The 18,881-nt window shown below is 48.6% G+C and overlaps 1 pseudogene across 1 annotated transcript in view; it reads right to left on the bottom strand.

The window, feature by feature from the left end:
- Nucleotides 1-209: 209 nt before the first annotated feature.
- The window catches only part of LOC309361242 (inositol polyphosphate 5-phosphatase OCRL-like), a 30,554-nt pseudogene continuing 11,882 nt past the window's right edge, over nucleotides 210-18,881 (bottom strand). The window contains exons 5-13 of the transcript in view: nucleotides 8,237-8,347; nucleotides 7,340-7,540; nucleotides 6,937-6,960; nucleotides 4,597-4,703; nucleotides 3,994-4,078; nucleotides 2,370-2,497; nucleotides 1,462-1,573; nucleotides 1,276-1,378; nucleotides 210-264 (exon numbers count right to left, since the gene is read on the bottom strand). The product of the transcript in view is annotated as an inositol polyphosphate 5-phosphatase OCRL-like (transcript). The remainder of the gene's footprint in view (nucleotides 265-1,275; nucleotides 1,379-1,461; nucleotides 1,574-2,369; nucleotides 2,498-3,993; nucleotides 4,079-4,596; nucleotides 4,704-6,936; nucleotides 6,961-7,339; nucleotides 7,541-8,236; nucleotides 8,348-18,881) is intronic.

The raw sequence follows: 18,881 nt of genomic DNA, 5'->3' as shown, positions 1-18,881 counted from the left end.
TGGTGGTGGTGGCGGGAGCAGGGCTCACCTCCTCCTGCTCTTAAGTGTGCTCTGCTCAGTTCTGCAGCCTTATCCCTTGGCACCAGGTGCGCATATGCTCTCATAACCCCCTCAAGCCAAGCCCAGTTCTTTTTCTACCTCTGTTCTCCCTCCTACCACTGAGCTCTGGAGACAAAGCTTAATGGGGAGAGGGGAGGGCAGACCTCCCCTCAAGAGTCTATGCAATAATTCGCAGCCAGCTGCTGCTGGGCTGAAACTTGCAAGCTGCAAGCAGTATGAGGAAGGAGAGCAATTGAGAAACACCTTGGGGAAGCTTGCACCTGCAAGCCTTGTTGTGAAGAGCGAAGTCAGATTCCATGGTATCTGCACGACCTGATGCCCCACAGCCTCTCCCTCATGTGTGCTGCGAGGGCCCAAGGCGGCTGCATTTGGAAAGTCTGGCTGAGCTTCAGAGCAGTGGAGAAACCAGCAAAGGCAAGTGTAGCTCCCCTCCAAACACCAGAACAATCTCTGCACAACGGATCTTTCATTTTGAAACAACCGTTTCCCAATAAATTAAGAGTGTGTGTGCACCAAGTACAGGAACCCAGGACAGAAAAGCAGAAAGACAAAGTTGCAGAACTTGGGGTCGGGTGGGGAGCCCAACCCAACCCAGCTGTGCCCACTGCCTCAGCTCCCCTCCTGCTGCCCAGCCTGCACCCCCTCCTCCTCCCTGGTCCCTTTAGGCAGTGCTTAGTGTTTCATGAAGAATGAACACCCTAGAACTCTACTTGGCAGAATGGGGACAGATAGCTGAACTATGGAGAGCAGGCTAAGGGGTACGTGGGCCACAATGGCTGCCCTGCCCCTTCTTGATGAGCATCAAGGCTGGGGGGACAGAGAAAGAGGTCCTGCAATCCCAGGACAGGACAGGAATCCTTATGCCTGGTACCCACCAAGAGTAGCACATGCTCAGCTGCAGCAGAAGGGGAGAGCGTGGACTACTGCGCAGGGACTGAGAGCAGCAGTGGTGGTAGTAGGATGGGCAGGGGAATGACTGTCCTCCAACAGGGTCCCTCCCCAAGCACCCTGAACCTGCTGCCAATGCCCTGGAACCATGTGGAAAGCCAAGTGTGCAACCGTGTCAGGAGTCAAGAGGAAAAGGTGGAAAGGGCGAAGCACAGGGAAGGGAGCTGGCACATGGCAAGATGGCACAAGGGGAAGGGCAGGCAGCAGAGAACAGAGGCTGGGCCTTGCCTCTTCCCTCCCAACTTCGTCTCCAGTCATGCTTGGCACCTTTCATAGTCATCCGGCCCCAGCAGGAAGCCCAGGAGGAAGCCGGTGGCACTCGGCAGAACGTTGGGCAGAGGCCGTAGCAGGAGGCTGGCGAAGAGGGTGGCTGCAGGGAAGCGAAAACATTTGCATGAGAGGAGGCGGGAGCAGGAGGAAGGCCAGCTCCCAGCCAGGACAGGCAGGCCTTACCTAGCATGTTGCCACTGACGTTGTTGCTCTCAGAGTATTTCAGCAGCTCCCGCAGGAAAGCCACCAGGAAGCGGAACACGTTCTGGTGCGACCGCGGCAACTGGCAGATCACCTGCAAGACAGGGAGGGGCGGTTTGGAGTTTCAGTGCAGAGCTTTGCTAGAGGAGGGGCATGGATCACTAGCACGGTGTACTTGTTATGTTTGCAGGTTTAGACCTGGCATAAAAAAAAGAATGTTTAAAATGGTAACCGGACTAGAACTCTGCTGGGAACTTTGGGGAATAATACAACTGTAGAGTCGGAAGGGACCACGAGGGTTAACTAATCGAACCCCCTGCAATGCCTAAGGTGGGACTCGAACTCAGGACACTGAGATGAAGAGTCTTATGCTCTACCAACTGAGATATCTTGGGGGAAAGGCCATAGCTCTGCAGTAAACCACCTGCTTTTCATGCAGAAAGTCTCAGGCTCCACCCCCAGCATCTCCCAGGAGGGTAGGGAACATCCCTTGTCTGAAATCCTGGAGAGCCACTGCTTGTCAATTTCGACAATACTGAGCTAGATGGCCCAGTATATGGCCGCTTCGAGGTTCACTGAAACAGGTGGGCTATTGTTACAAGTCCTGGTCAGAAAGCAAAAAGGCAACATGTGCGCACCCCACCCCCCTCCACAACCGAGAGGGATGGTTATCAAAGGAGACATCAGCAACCTCTGCAGTTAACAAGGCTTCCCAGACCAGACTAGCCCTCCTGCCAGTGTGCCGGTTTACTGGCTTTCAGGGATGTTTTAGTGGATCTCCTGTTACTTGCGGCAACATTTGGACTAGATGATTTTGGAAATCCCTTCTGATTCTATGCTTCTGTACACACCACAGACCAGCCAGGAAGAGATGGGGCTCTGGGGCCGACCTGGCGACAGAGGTGGCTGTCATGTGAGCACTCAAGGCAGCGCTGATACAGTTCATAGCAAAGGACTGGTTCTGGCACTGCCTCCAGGAAGATGAGCAGAGCTTCGGCCACCGAGTGGTCACTGCCAGCTATTGACAGCCTGGCAAGGGAAGTGTTCTGTCCTGTTACCTGCAGCCTGCCTCCTTCCCAGGCTGGTCCAAAGCAAGAAGCTTGGTCCTTATACATCTGGGCCCACCTTGCAAGTTTCCCCTTTTGGCGCAAGGTGGACCTTGAACCCACAGCCCTGAGATTAAGAGTGTCACGCTCTACCAACTGAGCCACCCCACTGTAATTATCCCACACCTCCCCTCTTGACGAAGCTGCCTGCAAAGCTGATCTGCTGAGGAAATGTCCTTCTGCAGGCATGGTTTCAATCCAAACAACAAATATTAGTGGTCAACTCCAAAAGTGCGGTCAACAAACCCTGCTTGCCAAAGAACAATTGAACGCACCCTTGAAGCTCCTTTGCAGCCATGTCTCCACACCTGACACCACGTATGATGCTAGATGTGGGGCCTGTGGGCCTGTCAAGATTCCCCACCTCTGCTCTATCTAGCCAGGCTGATGTTTTTGTTACGATAATGAAGCAATGCAGCTGCAAAGTCCTAGCTTGAAGTGTAAACATGATGGGAATGTTGGGACTGCTGTGGGAACAGAGGGGCAGTCATTTCACAGTGCGCAGCACCGGAATTACCTCACAGTGTAATATGAGCTGTACAGGATGTACAGGAAGTTTTAGTCACAACACTGCTGGAGTTTGAAGATGTTAGGGTGTGAAACCTAAGACGCTGGCAAGTTAGCAATGTCATGTGACTTTAAGTAGTCAAGCTCGTTAAGTTGTTAAGTTGCTCAGTATATAAAGAGTGTTTGTTTTCTCTGCCTGTGGGGCGTGAAGCAAAAATGTCTGAAAGCTCCAGAGGTCTTTCTGTTATCTTTCTGCAATAAACCTGTCTTTGGAAAGACAGGCTTCCCTGTGTTGTTATTTCTTTGCTGCTGAGACTTTGAAGCTTGTATTGCAACAAGAATCTCTGCACTGGTCTTAATTAATGCTCTGCAAAGAGGACTGTTGCTGGTTGCGCAGTGGAAGCGTTTACTGGACCAGTACACAGACTCTCTTAGAAGAGAGCAGTCCTGTTTTTTGTAACGCTGCAAAGACAGAAATAAAAGCATGTAAATACGTTTCTGTCTATCTCTTTCCCCTGCCTGGGGGAGGCAGGAAAGAGGGGTGTGTTCTTCTCACGTTTGAGAAGAATCGCCGATCGAGACCTTGCCTGCGTCTGCTGGGGAATGCAGCCAGGGAGGTCAACAGGGAATCAAGCCGGGTGCCTGGACTGCTGCCAGCTTATCATGAGAAGGGCTTGAATTTCCAACAGTTTTCAAATGGGGGTTAAAGCTGTGGAGCTGTTTGGATGCATGACTGGACTTGACTGTGGGCATTTCATTGTGCTGTGTCCCAGAGCCTTAAGGATGGGCTGGCCTAGGAACCTAAGCCACCAGGCATATAAAAGTGAGGTCCACTCCAGCCTAGAGCGAAAGAAAACCACCAAGCAGCCCTGCTCCCCAACAATGCCCCCCAAGAGGATACGGATCGTCTCGGGAATGCTGGTGTCCAGGCACTCAATTCTCTCCTGCAGCTCGTCCTGCGTCCCCGGGGTCTGGAAGAGGTCCTCCTGAAGCAGAGTATCACCCATGCGTTCGGAAGGGATGAGGTACATCCTGGATAGCATGAAGAACAATCCAGCCCTGGGATGCATAACGTGAGGTCGAGGAATGCCACAATGGAGAGAAGCCCCTCACCAAGAGAGCTGGCACAAGGGCTGAGAATTGTATCCCCCCTGCTTTCCACAGTAGCATTCCTACTACCCTTCTCCTGATTTGGGGCAATGGGAGAGTGAAATCATTCCCCGCGTCTTCTAGTGGCGAGTCTCAGAGAGCCGCTTTGCTAGGGATAGACAGACAATGGTTGGGAACACTCGGGTTCTTCTGAGCCGCTCTAAGGCCGTATGCTGGATGTCCCACCCGCTGCGCTCCACCAAGGTGCCACTATACTCACAGCAGGAGCTCGTAACAGCGAGTCGGTAGCTAAGATATAAATCAATTGGGACGTTTGGAACCTGCACACCCCAAAACTGGTACTGGATTCCAGCCCACACCCATCCTTTCAATGGTACCGTCCCCCTCAGCTCACCTGGTGGCAGGCATTCTTGAAGAGGTGGTCCACCAAAAGCCAGATCTCCTTGGCCACTCAGTGGAGTCATCACCATCCTGGGGTACGATATCCAGAAACTGCTTCTCCTGGAGGTCCAATGACAAGCGGGACTGGCATGAGAGCCTGACAGAATGTGTGCCTGTATGCATTCTTTCCTTGCTCCAACTGGGTGGACAAGTCTTGCCCTCTGAGGCCAGAACTAGGGCTGGGCGATAGCTGGCTTTCAACACGGTGATATATCACTAGCTAAACATTGCAATACACCAATATATCACGATGTCTGAAATAAGATGGAGCTATGTAGAGGCATTGGCTGGCTTCACGGTTTCCCCCGCATTGTGATTTCGGCTGCCCCCTGCAGGAGGGCAGGGGAAAGCTGAACCGGCAGAGTCCACAGGGGCTGCAGGAATCTAAAGAAGCATTGTCTGGCTTCACAGTTTCCCCCCACATGGTGTTTTTTGCATAGTACACACACACACATCATGATTCGCAATATATTGCCAGGTCAGAAATTATGAAACCAGTCTCACTATCTAGACTTCAAGCTGATTTGAAAATATATCGCCCGGCCCTAGCCACAGCAAGCATCTCAAGTGGGGAAACAGAAAACTAATTGCTCGCACCCCAAATCCAAGCTCCCCCTCCCCCTATTAATATGCAGCTAGTAATCCTGCCACTCCGGATGTGCAGTTCACCCAAAAGCTTACTGAATATGCAGCTGTGGACATGAGGTTTGGCTAACATTTTATTTAAATTGTTGGAACCTGCCCTGGGACCTTAGGGTGAAGGGCAGGAAATAAGTAACAAAAACAGCAACAGAACATGGATGGGCCTTCATAGGTTGATGGGCTGCAGCCCCAGCCAGCATGATGAGATGAGGGGGTCACATGTTCACCACCCCTTGTCTAGAGCACGTTGCAGAGGCAGGGGTAGAAACTGAGCAACAGCTGGAGCCCCAGCCCACGACTTTGTCTGGGCAATGCAGCACACAGCAGCTGGTGAACAATGCCTCCGGCCTCCTTCCCATCTTCCTCTCCAGGAATGTTCAGGGTGGTTATTTCTATCTCAAGCTACCACATTCAAGAGAAAGAGAAAGAGAGGAGGGGGAGCAAGAGAGCTTTAGGAGCACAGCAGTGGCAAGCAGCCCATCACTGAAAGGAGTTGGCAAGGATGGAGAATTTGATCCCCTCATCCCCAGGGCAGCTGTTGATTAGGACCCAGTTCATCCCCCTCCCCCCCCGCCAATACTCCCCGCCCCTGGAGAGAGAGAGAGAGAGAGAGAGAGAGAGAGAGAGAGAGAGAGAGAGAGAGAGAGAGAGAGGAGAGAGAGTATTGGTGTGGGGAATGACACATGCTTAGTGCAAGAGTAGCTGGTGCATGCTAAAGAACACAGGAGCCTCGCTGGGTTAGATCAGCATTCTGTTCCCACAATGGCCAACCACATGCCCTTGGGAGTCCATAGGGACACGGGGACAAGAGCACTCTGTCCATCATGTTCCCCAGAAACTGGTAATCAAAAGCATGTGGTTTGTGATAATAGTGGCAAGAAATAGCCCTGACCGGAGCCACTGATCAACATATCCTCCATGATTCTAAATGTCTACAGCTGTCCAAATTGACAGTCACCACGGTCTCCTTGTGGCTAGGATAATACACCCAAGTCGATTTGATTTCGAGAGGAGTGACATTTCCCTGAGCCACCCCAAAGCAGCCACTACCGCTTCCCAAATGCCAGTGCTCAGGTGGTGAGAGTAAGCCAGAGTGGCACAGCCTGTGCAGCAGTTGCTGAGCACAGAGACAAGGAGAAAACTGGCTCTTGGGGCCAGAGGGGGCTGGCGCCTGCATCATGAGACTGGGCTTTCTGCCTCCCGTGCTGCCAATCGCAAGCGGACCCAGAGTCAAGCAGCGATGGCAAATTCTGGTTTCGTCTCCGTTCTCCTCTGCCGAGTTCTACAAGGGCCACGTTGAGACTAGGGGAGAGACCAAAGCAGAGAGCTAGAGCCACCACCTGGACTGGATTTGAGTCAGAAGGCAGGCAGGTGCGGGTACCTGAGAGGAAAGTCCGGTTGGTGGGGTAGTGCCTGGTTTGCCCTAAGGGACCAGCTGCCACTGCATGGAGCAGCTGCTGATCGTTGACAAGGGCAACTCCATTTACGTGCCTTCGAGGCACATGCACACTGCCGCAGAGCTGGAAGGGGCACTGGAAGGGGCAAAAATGTCCCCCCCAAGAGCACAAGAGTACCTCGGAACGCAACCCCCGTGTAAACCTGCTTTGAGCCCGCTACAAGAACATCTAGAGGATAGCAAACCAACTGTTACCTTTTCTAGGAAGCCGTCTTCTCCCTGAGATCAGAGGAGGAAGGCAAGAGCAACAGACAACCAAGGGTGTTAATGGCACAGGCCCTGAGAAGAGAAAGAAACAGCCCGTTGGCTGAACAGAATCTGGGCAGATGGCAGGGAAATGCACACGGTTCAGTGGCCCTGCGAAAGGGCAGGTGGGAGGACCAGAACCTGGGATGACTCAGTCAAGGCAAACAAAGGGCATGAACAGCACACAGGAAGCGGATGCAGAGCTACAGAAGCTGAAGCTGAATGCAGCGGAGGACCCCCAGCCCCCACATTGCTGAGTGGAAGAGCAGCTGTTTTCCAAGCAGGCAAGCAGAGTGGGAAGGGTAGACATCCAGCACATGAACCTGCCAGGTAAATCAACCCCTTTCCCTACCAGGTCAATAAGTCTGGTGACGGGAACTCCGCCAAGCGGCTGCCTCATCCAGCACAAGGCTTCCAAGGAGGTCCCGAAGCAGCTTGGTAGGTAGCTCCCACCGATGGTGAGGAAATAGTCCTTGCCAGGGTCAAGGTGAAGGACAAAGATAGCCTCAATCTTCTCTTCCTTGCTGACGTACACATCCAGGGAAATGTCCACCGTCTCACCTAAAACGGGAGGAGGTCAGGTAGATACACTCTTGGGCACAGCCAAGTTGGCTTGTCTGTAAATTAAAAGTGAAGACGGTGAAGAATTGAACAGAAGGACACAATAGGAGGCTGCTGGATCAGGCCAACGGCCCATCTAGTACAGCATCCTGTTCTCACAGGTGTATGGGGCAAACCTTAACTTCAAGAATTAGGAGAAGAAGCGACTCAGTTCCCACCCCCACCCCACTTTCCTCTCTAGTCCTCCAAAGCAGCAGCTGCACAGAAGATGGTGACAGGATACTGGGGGGTGAGAGAAAGTGATCCTAACAAAAGAATATCAAAAGGGAAAGGATTTTTGCGCCCCCAATGTAACTTTCTTTTTTAGTTTACATTTCATTGAGTTTTTAAAAGTTTGGCTAGTTCTATATGTTCCCCATGATATTTTTGTGCCTCCACAACATAAAAATACGATTATTATTTTTTTAAAGTAATTTTTGGATGGACTGCTCTCACTGGTTCCCTGCGATGCCAAAAGGCGTTTGGGGACCCTCCAGCATTGCTTGGCTTCAATTCATTTGTGTGTGTGTGTTTGTTTAAAGCTGGTCACACACACTTTTACATTTTGGGCTCAGCTGCTTTGACGTGTGGCCCTTGGAGGCTTGAGCATGGGGCAATGCAGCCCACAAATGTTAAGCCTCCAATACTGGCTGTCACTGAGCTTGGGGATAAAGGAGAAGTGGAGGGTGACCTGCCCGTTGTTTGTGATCTGGAACCTCTCCTTCTGCAGCTGCCGGAACTTCACATTCTCAAACGGAAACTGCAGAGCAAAACGGGGGGGGGGGGGGAGGAAAGAGAGTGTTTGCCTTCAGCAGAGGCAAGGAAACATGCTCCAGGGGGAAGTTTGTCCTTGGCCCCGGCCTCTCATTTAGGGGACTGCACATGCCACAGGTCCACGTGGGGCTCTCCAGATATTGCTGCACTTGCCACTGGCCATGTTGGCTGGGGATGATGGGAGTTGTAGTCCAGCATCTGGAGGGCACCACGCTGGCGACCCCTGGAGTCTTTGCCTGCGAGGAAGAGGAAGAGGCTGCCGCTCAGTGGAAGGGCATCTGCCTTGCATGCAAAGGTCCCAGGTTCTATCCCCAGCATCTTCAGGTAGGGCTGGGAGAGATCCCCCGGAAATCCTGGGGAACCGCTCAAGACTAAGCTAGATGGGCCAAGGGCCTCTTCCCCCCCTGGTCTTTTTGCAGCAAACCCTCTTTAAGGGGTTGGAGAGGATCCTTTTTTTAAAAAAATAATTTTATTCAATTTTTTTCCAATATAAAATTTATACAGTTCATACATCTTTTTTATATCCCTTCTCTTTTTTGACTTCCCTCAACCTGGCTGATACTCCTTCCCTTCTTGATTTCTTACACATTTCTAAAACCTTACTTCTATTATTTTTATAAATTAAATCTTATTTTACTCATATTCTAACATTTCTTTTTACAGAGCTTCATTGAAACTTACAAGCGTTATTTGATTATCACTTAATTTATGCATATATTCTGTAAACTTTTCCCAGTCTTCTATAAATCTCTGATCTCGTCGATTTCGGATCCTTCCCGCCAGTCTATCAAGTTCTGCAAAGTCCGTCATCTTCACTCTCCATTCTTCTAATGTAGGTAGCTCCTCTTGCTTCCATTTCTGAGTCATCAGTATTCTTGCTGCAGTCACCAGGGTTCGCTCTGATTGTTTAGAAATACACAATCGCTTTGAGGTCCTCTCCCCTAGCATGGAAGACAAAGAGCAGACTCCATTTGAGGATCTCTCCCTCATTACAGTCGATCAGGTATATGAAGACGAGCAGCAAAGTCAGTCCTCAGGGAATGTGCAGGTGACCTTGGAACAGACAGCTCATGGAAGAACCCCAACCAGACCTAAGAGGAGGCGTGTAGTGGTGATAGGGGATTCCCTACTGAGGGGAACAGAAGCAGTGATCTGTGGGCCTGACAAGATGTCTCGGGAAGTGTGCTGTCTCCCCGGGGCTAAGATCCAAGATGTAACTGAACGACTGCAAGGAATCATAAAACCCACTGACAAATACCCCTTCCTCTTGGTTCATGTGGCAACCAATGACACTGCAAGCAATAGCCTCCAGAAGATCAAAAGAGATTATGAGGATCTGGGCAGGAAATTGAAGCAATTAAATGCACAAATTGTCATCTCATCTGTCCTCCCAGTTGAACGACGTGGCCCAGGGAGAAAGGGGAAAATAGTGGAAGTGAACAACTGGCTTCGCAAATGGTGTAAACAGGAACGGTTTGGATTCTTAGATCACGGACTGCAGTTTCTTGAAGATGGACTTCTGGCAAGCGAAGGGCTGCACCTCACAACGGTTGGGAGGAATGTTTTTGCAAAAAAACTCAGAAACCTCATCAGGAGGGCTTTAAACTGACTAATGTGGGGGAGGGAGACAGTGCTCCTGAAGGTAGGAGTCTATCAATTGATGAAGATGATCATCTAAATGTCATAGACCAAATGGAGCAAATAGCACGCAGACCTAGTGGTGGGAGGAAAAAATCCTTAAATAAGAGACACAGGGGAATGATTAATGGACTTCAATGTCTGTACATTAATGCGCAAAGCATGGGAAATAAACAAGATGAGCTTGAGCTCTTGGTACAGCAAACTAAATATGACATAATAGGCATCACTGAAACCTGGTGGGATAAGTCCCACGATTGGAATGTAATAATGGAGGGATACAATCTATTTCAGAGAAACAGACCAGACAAGAAAGGAGGAGGAGTGGCGTTATATGTCAGGGATGTGTATACCTGTGAAGAGATCCAAGATTTAGAACCTCAAAGCCAAAGTGAGAGCATTTGGGTCAAAATTAAGGGAGAGAAGAATAACAGGGACCTCATTGTGGGAGTTTACTATAGATCCCCAAGCCAAACGGAGGACATAGATGATGTCTTCCTGGAACAGATGGCCAAGCATGCAAAAGGAAGGGAGATAGTAGCAATGGGGGACTTCAATTACCCGGATATTTGTTGGATGTCAAACTCAGCCAAGAGCATAAGGTCAAACAGATTCCTCACTGGCCTTGCAGACAACTTCATTGTCCAGAAAGGGAGAAGCAACAAGAGGAACAGCCATTTTAGATCTGGTCCTAACCAATGTTGATGACCTGGTTAGTGGGGTAGAAGTGGAAGGATCATTAGGCGCGCGTGATCATGCTCTTCTGAAGTTTATTATACAGCGGAAAGGAGCAGCCAAACATACTAGGACTCAATTTCTTGACTTTAAGAAAGCCGACTTCATAAAACTTAGGGAAGTGCTAGGTGAGATCCCATGGACAGTAATACTAAAAGGAAAGGGAGTTCATGATGGCTGGGAGTTTGTTAAGAGGGAGATAATAAAAGCACAACTTCAGGCAATACCAATGAGACGGAAACATGGAAGGTGCCTAAAGAAGCCAGGGTGGCTATCTAAAGAACTTTTAACTGAGTTAAGATTAAAAAAGGATGTGTACAAAAAATGGAAAAGGGGGGAAACCACCAAAGAGGAATTCAAACAAATAGCCAGCACGTGTAGACACAAAGTCAGAAAAGCTAAAGCACAGAATGAACTCAGGCTTGCTAGAGAGGTTAAAAGCAACAAAAAAGGCTTTTATGGGTATGTTCGTAGCAAAAGGAAGAACAAAGAAACAGTGGGGTCACTCAGAGGAGAAGATGGTGAAATGCAAACAGGGGACACAGAAATGGCTGAACTCCTCAATGCCTTCTTTGCCTCAGTCTTCTCCGATAAAGAAAACAATGCCCGACCTGAAGAATTTGGAGCAAATGATTCAGCAGAGGAAACACAGCCCAGAATAACTAAGGAGATAGTACAAGAATACTTGGCTAGTCTAGATGTATTCAAGTCTCCAGGGCCAGATGAACTGCATCCAAGAGTATTAAAAGAACTGGCAGATGTGATCTCAGAACCTCTGGCAGTCATCTTTGAGAATTCCTGGAGAACAGGCGATGTCCCGTCAGACTGGAGGAGGGCAAATGTTGTCCCTATTTTCAAAAAGGGGAAAAGAGAGGACCCAAATAATTACCGCCCAGTCAGTCTGACTTCAATACCAGGGAAGATTCTGGAGCAGATCATTAAGCAAACAGTCTGCGAGCACCTAGAAAGGAATGCTGTGATCACCAATAGTCAGCATGGATTTCTGAAAAATAAGTCATGTCAGACTAACCTGATCTCGTTTTTTGACAGAATTACAACCCTGGTAGATGAAGGGAACACAGTGGATGTAGCCTACCTTGATTTCAGCAAGGCATTTGACAAGGTGCCCCATGATATTATTGTAAAGAAGATGGTAAAATGCGGTCTTGACTATGCTACCACTCAGTGGATTTGTAACTGGCTGACTGACCGAACCCAAAGGGTGCTCATCAATGGTTCCTCTTCATCCTGGAGAAGAGTGACTAGTGGGGTGCCACAGGGTTCTGTCTTGGGCCCGGTCTTATTCAACAGCTTTATCAACGACTTGGATGATGGACTCAAGGGCATCCTGATCAAATTTGCAGATGACACCAAACTGGGAGGGGTGGCTAACACCCCAGAGGACAGGATCACACTTCAAAACGACCTTGACAGATTAGAGAACTGTGCCAAAACAAACAAGATGAATTTTAACAGGGAGAAATGTAAAGTATTGCACTTGGGCAAAAAAAACCGAGAGGCACAAATACAAGATGGGTGACACCTGGCTTGAGAGCAGTACATGTGAGAAGGATCTAGGAGTCTTGGTTGACCACAAACTTGACATGAGCCAACAGTGTGACGCGGCAGCTAAAAAAGCCAATGCAATTCTGGGCTGCATCAATAGGAGTATAGCATCTAGATCAAGGGAAGTAATAGCGCCACTGTATTCTGCTCTGGTCAGACCTCACCTGGAGTACTGTGTCCAGTTCTGGGCACCACAGTTCAAGAAGGACACTGACAAACTGGAACGTGTCCAGAGGAGGGCAACCAAAATGGTCAAAGGCCTGGAAATGATGCCTTATGAGGAACGGCTAAGGGAGCTGGGCATGTTTTCAGCCTGGAGAAGAGGAGGTTAAGGGGTGATATGATAGCCATGTTCAAATATATAAAAGGATGTCACATAGAGGAGGGAGAAAGGTTGTTTTCTGCTGCTCCAGAGAAGCGGACACGGAGCAATGGATCCAAACTACAAGAAAGAAGATTCCACCTAAACATTAGGAAGAACTTCCTGACAGTAAGAGCTGTTTGACAGTGGAATTTGCTGCCAAGGAGTGTGGTGGAGTCTCCTTCTTTGGAGGTCTTTAAGCAGAGGCTTGACAACCATAGGTCAGGAGTGCTCTGATGGTGTTTCCTGCTTGGCAGGGGGTTGGACTCGATGGCCCTTGTGGTCTCTTCCAACTCTATGATTCTATGATTCTATGAAAAATAGCTTCCTTTCTTTCCTATTTATCTCATTCCCTGTAATACCAAGTAAAAACGCTTCTGGTTTCTTAACAAAAGTGTACTTAAACATTTTCTTCAATTCGTTATATATCATTTCCCAAAAGCTTTTTACTTTCTTACACTCCCACCACATATGATAGAATGTACCCCCTTTTTCTTTACATTTCCAACATTTGTTACATCCTTTATACATCCTTGCTAACTTCACTGGTTGCCATCGATACATCATTTTCATCACATTTTCTTTTATTGTTGTACATGCAGTGAATCTTAAACCTTCTTTCCATAATTTCTCCCAATCCTCCATTTGTATATTATATCCAAAATCTTTGGCCCAGTCAATCATAACCAATTTTACCTCTTCATCCTTTGTATACCATTCTAATAATATCTTATACATTTTAGCCAAAACTTTAATATCACTGTTTATTATTTCTTTCTGAAATTTCGACTCTTTATCCTCAAAACCTCTTAGTTTTAGATCTTTTTTAAACATTTCATTGATTTGAAAATAATGCAGCCAATCATTAACATGTTCCTTAACTACCTCAAACGACTTCAGCCTCCATTTACCTTCTGTTTTTGTTATTAGGTTCTGATATGTTGCCCATCCCCCTTTCATATTGATTTTTTTCACACTCAGTGCCTCTAGTTGTGACAACCAATACAGAGTTTTTACTTCCAACAAGTTTTTATACTTTTCCCAAACCTCTATCAAAGACCTTCTTATGGTGTGGTTTTCGAAACTTTTATGTACTCGCTTTTTGTCATACCATAAATAAGCATGCCACCCAAATCTATTATCAAAACCTTCTAGATCTAGCAAATCAGTGTTTTCTAATTTCATCCATTCCTTCAACCAGCAGAGGCAAGATGCTTCATAATATAATTTCAGGTCCGGCAGGGCGAAGCCTCCTCTTTCTTTTATATCAGTCAGTAGCTTAAACTTTATTCTCGGCTTCTTACCCTGCCATATAAACCTTGAAATTTCTCTTTGCCAATTTTTAAAGATAGCTGCCCCCCTGATTACTGGAACGGTTTGAAATAAAAATAACATCTTTGGTAGCACGTTCATTTTTATTATTGCAATTCTTCCCCAAAATGAGAATTTCATTCTTTCCCACACCTCTAAGTCTTTTTTAATCTTACTCCAGGTTGGTATGTAGTTATTCTGATACAAATCAATACTTCTGGGTGTTAACCAAACTCCTAAATATTTAACTTTCTTTACCACTTCTATTTCTAATTGTTGCTGCACTTTATCGATAGTTTCTCGATCCATATTTTTACTAAACATTTTTGTCTTTTTCTTATTCAAAATAAATCCCGCCAATTGGCCAAACTGTTCTATTTCATTCAAAACTTCTGTTACAGTATTTGTCGAATTTTCCAAAGTTAGTACCAAGTCATCGGCAAAGGCCTTAACCTTATATTGTTTACTTCCTACCATTATCCCTTTTATCTGTTCATTGCCTCTTATTGCTCTTAAAAGGACTTCCAGTACCGTGATAAATAACAGTGGTGAAAGTGGACATCCTTGCCTAGTACCTTTGGTTATTTTTATGTTTTCTATTACCACATTGTTAACTATTAATTTTGCTCTTTGGTCTCTATATATTGCCCCAATACCATTCATAATTCCTTGTCCAATATCCATCATTTCAAAGTTTTTTAACATAAATTCCCAAGAAATATTATCAAAGGCCTTTTCCGCATCCACAAATATCAACATAGCTGTCAGGGAACTGTCATCCGAGGAAAAAGTGGTGGACAGGCTCCAGCAGAATAGGAGAGACTCTGCAGCAGCGGAGGGAACCAGCAGGGGGAGTGCCAGAGTCACTGCGGAGGAAGGGCTCTGGGACACTTCCAGTGGAAACAGTGAAGAGGTTACTAGACCTCCCTTAGGAACTCCATCCCTTCGCCGGAAACTGTCACGCAGAGAGTCACGAAGGCGCATGTCTGTCAAACAACTTTTATGTTGGCGTAAGTTCCGTAGCCGCCCACTGTCAGATTCTACCAGCGACTAGCGGAGTCATGCTTTGGGGGAGCTCCGTTAGTGCCTGGGTTTGGATGACCAGCCAAACCCCAGCGGGATCCAGCTTTTACGCGCAAGCAGCTCATCATCCCATCATAGCAATCTGACAGTCTCCGAAAGCAGCTTGTGCAAGCAGAGGGCATCATGAGCGAACCAGCCGGAGCAGGAGGAGGAGCGGGAGCAGGTCCAAGCCTGGAAGAAAGGTATAGGGCGTTGGAGGTCCAGCTCGCACTGCAAACGGCGAGGCTAGAGGAGAGGAGGGCTCAAGATGCAGATAAGGGGAAAACCACCCCACTTGCCAGAAGGGTGCCTGGATTGGTGCAGAAATTTGGGGGGGATCCCAGGAACTATCAAGCCTTTAGGACAGAGATGCAATATGCTCTCAATCTACTGTTTGATGACTTCCCCGATGAGAACTCTAGAGTGGCGTACGTGATTGGCCATCTAGAGGGAGGGGTGAGGGACTGGGTTCGGCCCCTGATGGCAGCCAATAACGAAATCTTAAAGGACACAATGAAGTTTTTTCGCGCCATGGACTTGATGTCTTCCAGCGAGATTGAGCAGGGGGTGGTGCGCAGGAAGTTAATGGCATGTAAACAAGGGAGCCGATCTGTACGTGAGTACTGGACTGAGTTCACCATGCTGATTCACAGACTGGGGTGGGACCTTGCTAGTGAACCTATTCAGATGATGTTTGAAGAAGGTCTGTCTCCGTCAGTGAAGGATGAACTTTCCCGGGCACCTAGGGCGGAGTCTATGGATCAGCTGACTAAAGCAGCGCTGTCCATAGGATCACGCCAGGAAGCTAGAGCTATGGAAAAGCGGGAAGAAAAGGGGGAACGTTGGAAGGATTTCCGCATTCCAGAGATTCCGGAGCAGCCTTTCCCGCCAGCAGAGCCGATGGAACTGGGAACAGCGCGCACGCGCGCAGTTTCAAACACCAGGGAAGAGCGGAAGAAGGAGGGAAAGAGCGGCAAGAGATGCTATCTCTGCCAACAGCCAGGTCACTTTGCCAGAGTCTGTCCGCAAAGGAAGGAATGGCAAGGGATGGCAGGAACTGTTGGGGGGAAGGAGGAGGGAGAAATGAAGGAACAAGTAAAAGCCAACGCCTGGTTGCCAACATCAGGGCACAGCAGCCAGGCCAGGGAGTAGTGAACGTGCCCACGCCGGAACCTCCAAGACCAGCGCTTGTGATAGAGGTGTTGCTGGAACTGGCAAACGGACACCCACTAAAGATAAAAGCGCTATTGGACTCAGGTAGCTCATGTAATTTCATGAGTAAGGAGTTTGCAGCGGAACATCAGATACAGACTATCCCATTAAGTAAGCCTTTGCAGGTTACCACAATTGATGGGAGGGAGCTGTTGGGAGGAGAAGTGAGCCAACAGACTGTACCTATGATAATGAGGGTGGCACGGCACACAGAACTGATTGCGTTTAACGTAGCCACCTTGGGAGGAGCCCCTATTATCTTGGGAATGAGCTGGCTGGCACTACACGATCCGCTAGTAGGCTGGCATCAGAGAGTGGTTTCCTTTGGATCAGCACATTGCCTAGAACACTGCAAGGAGGGAGAGGCGCAGGCAGGTGCCAGGGCCACTCTAGCAGGGGTGGAAGTGATGGACAAGGGGAAGGTGCCACCGCAATACGCTGATTTAATTGACGTATTCAGCGAAAAAGAAGCAGATAAACTGCCCCCGCACAGACCCTTTGACTGTCAAATCACCTTACTCCCAGGAGCACAATTGCCAGTGGGCAAGCTGTATGCAATGTCAGACAGTGAGATGCAGGAGTTAAGGGAGTTCATTGACAAGAATCTTAAGCGAGGTTTCATCAGAGAGTCACGAGCGGTGGGGGGCAGTCCAGTGTTCTTTGTGGACAAGAAACACACGGGCAAGCCCAGACTTGTGTGTGATTTCAGGTCCCTGAATGCAGTGTCAGAACCAGTGACTTTCCCTATGCCTAGAATTGATGACATTCTGACACAGGTGAGAAAAGGGAAAATTTTTACCAAGCTGGACCTTAGGGGGGCATATAACTTGATACGTGTGAGGAAGGGGGATGAGTGGAAGACCACTATGTTCACCCCCTTGGGGGCCTTTGAGTACCTCGTTATGCCCTTCGGATTACAAGGAGGCTCCGCCTGTTTTCAATCATTCATGAATCACGTCCTGGGGCCATTGCTCTACAAGAACTGCGTAGCGTTCTTAGATGACGTCCTGGTGTACTCAGAGAATGAGGAGCAGCATGTGCGAGATGTAAGAGAGGTACTGAGCAAACTTCGAGAAAACCGGCTGTGGGTGAAACTGGAGAAGTGTCAGTTTCATACCAGGGAGGTGGAATTCCTGGGGTACCGGTTGTCTGACAAGGGATTGGCCATGGATCCCAGCAAGGTTCAAGCGGTACTGGAATGGAAAACACCAAAGACCAAGAAGGACGTGCAAAGGTTCCTGGGCTTCGGAAACTTCTATAGGAAGTTCATCAAAAACTTTGCCCATTTGACTGCGCCCATCACGGATTGTCTTAGTAGCAAAAAAAAATTTGTTTGGACGGAAGAAGCGCAGCAGGCGTTCGAACGCCTAAAGCAGGCGTTTGCGTCGGAAGAGCAGCTTCTGCACGTGGATCTACAAAAACCAATGAGAGTGGAGACTGATGCGTCAGACCGAGCGGTGGGGGCCGTGCTTCTCCAGCCGGGAAAGGATACGTCTGAATGGAGACCGTGTGCATTCTTTTCGCGAAAATTGAACAAATCCGAGAGGAACTACACGGTGTACGACAGAGAACTGCTCGCCATTCATGAAGCATTCCGGAAATGGCGGCACTTGCTGATTGGGGCGCAACACAAGGTTCAAGTCCGAACTGACCACAAAAACCTGGAATATTGGAGAACAGCTCGAGTGCTGAACCAGAGACAAGTGCGATGGGCTCAGGAGTTCTCCAAGTTCCACTTTGAGATTCGTTACGTGCCAGGCTCAGAGAACGTGAGAGCGGATGCCCTTTCCAGGAAACCTGAGTACTTAGAGGGGGAGGGAGCGCCTGAGGCAAGGCATGTAATATCTGAAGACCGCTGGGTGTGTGGGGCGGCATTGGTGGGGCAAAGGGAACTGATGGAAGGGACGGAGAACGATGCATACGCCCAAGAGAAACTCAGAGAACTCAGGAGGACAGAAGAGAACACAGGGGGGTTTGAAGAAAAGAACGGGGCGTTATATTACAAAGGGGCACTGTACATACCAGATGGGGAACTGAGGGGGAGAGTACTCAAGCAGTTGCATGACAGCCCCACAGCGGGGCATTTTGGACAGCACAAAACCATGTGGTTGGTTACCAGGGAGTTTTGGTGGCCCAAGGTGAGGGAGGACGTGCGGGAATATGTCAGGGGTTGCGACAGGTGCCAGCGAGCAAAAGGAGAGAGGGTGGCGCCAGCGGGGCTATTACAACCCTTACCCACGCCAGAGAGGCCATGGGAGGCAGTATCCATAGATTTTATGACGGATCTGCCAAAATCCAAAGGCAAAACAGCTGTCATGGTGGTGGTAGATCTATTAACCAAAATGTGTCATTTTATAGCATGTTCACATGCGGTTACAGCGGAAGAGACCGCCAAGTTGTTTGTAGAGCATATTTTCAGGTTGCATGGCGCCCCCTTGAGGGTGGTCAGTGATAGAGGCAAACAATTTACTTCCAGGTTCTGGAGGAAACTTATGAGCTTACTGCAAGTAGAACTCAATTTCTCCACTGCCCGACACCCAGAAACTAATGGGCAAGCGGAAAGGGCAAACGGGATTTTACAACAATACCTGAGGTGTTATATAAAGGACAGAGAAAATGATTGGGTAGATAAGCT

This window comes from Podarcis melisellensis (assembly GCF_964234715.1).
Source record: "Podarcis melisellensis genome assembly, chromosome: W".
NCBI classification, from domain to species: domain Eukaryota; kingdom Metazoa; phylum Chordata; class Lepidosauria; order Squamata; family Lacertidae; genus Podarcis; species Podarcis melisellensis.
The sequence above is the reverse complement of the archived record's forward strand: the minus strand, read 5'-3'. Positions and strand labels throughout refer to the sequence as shown.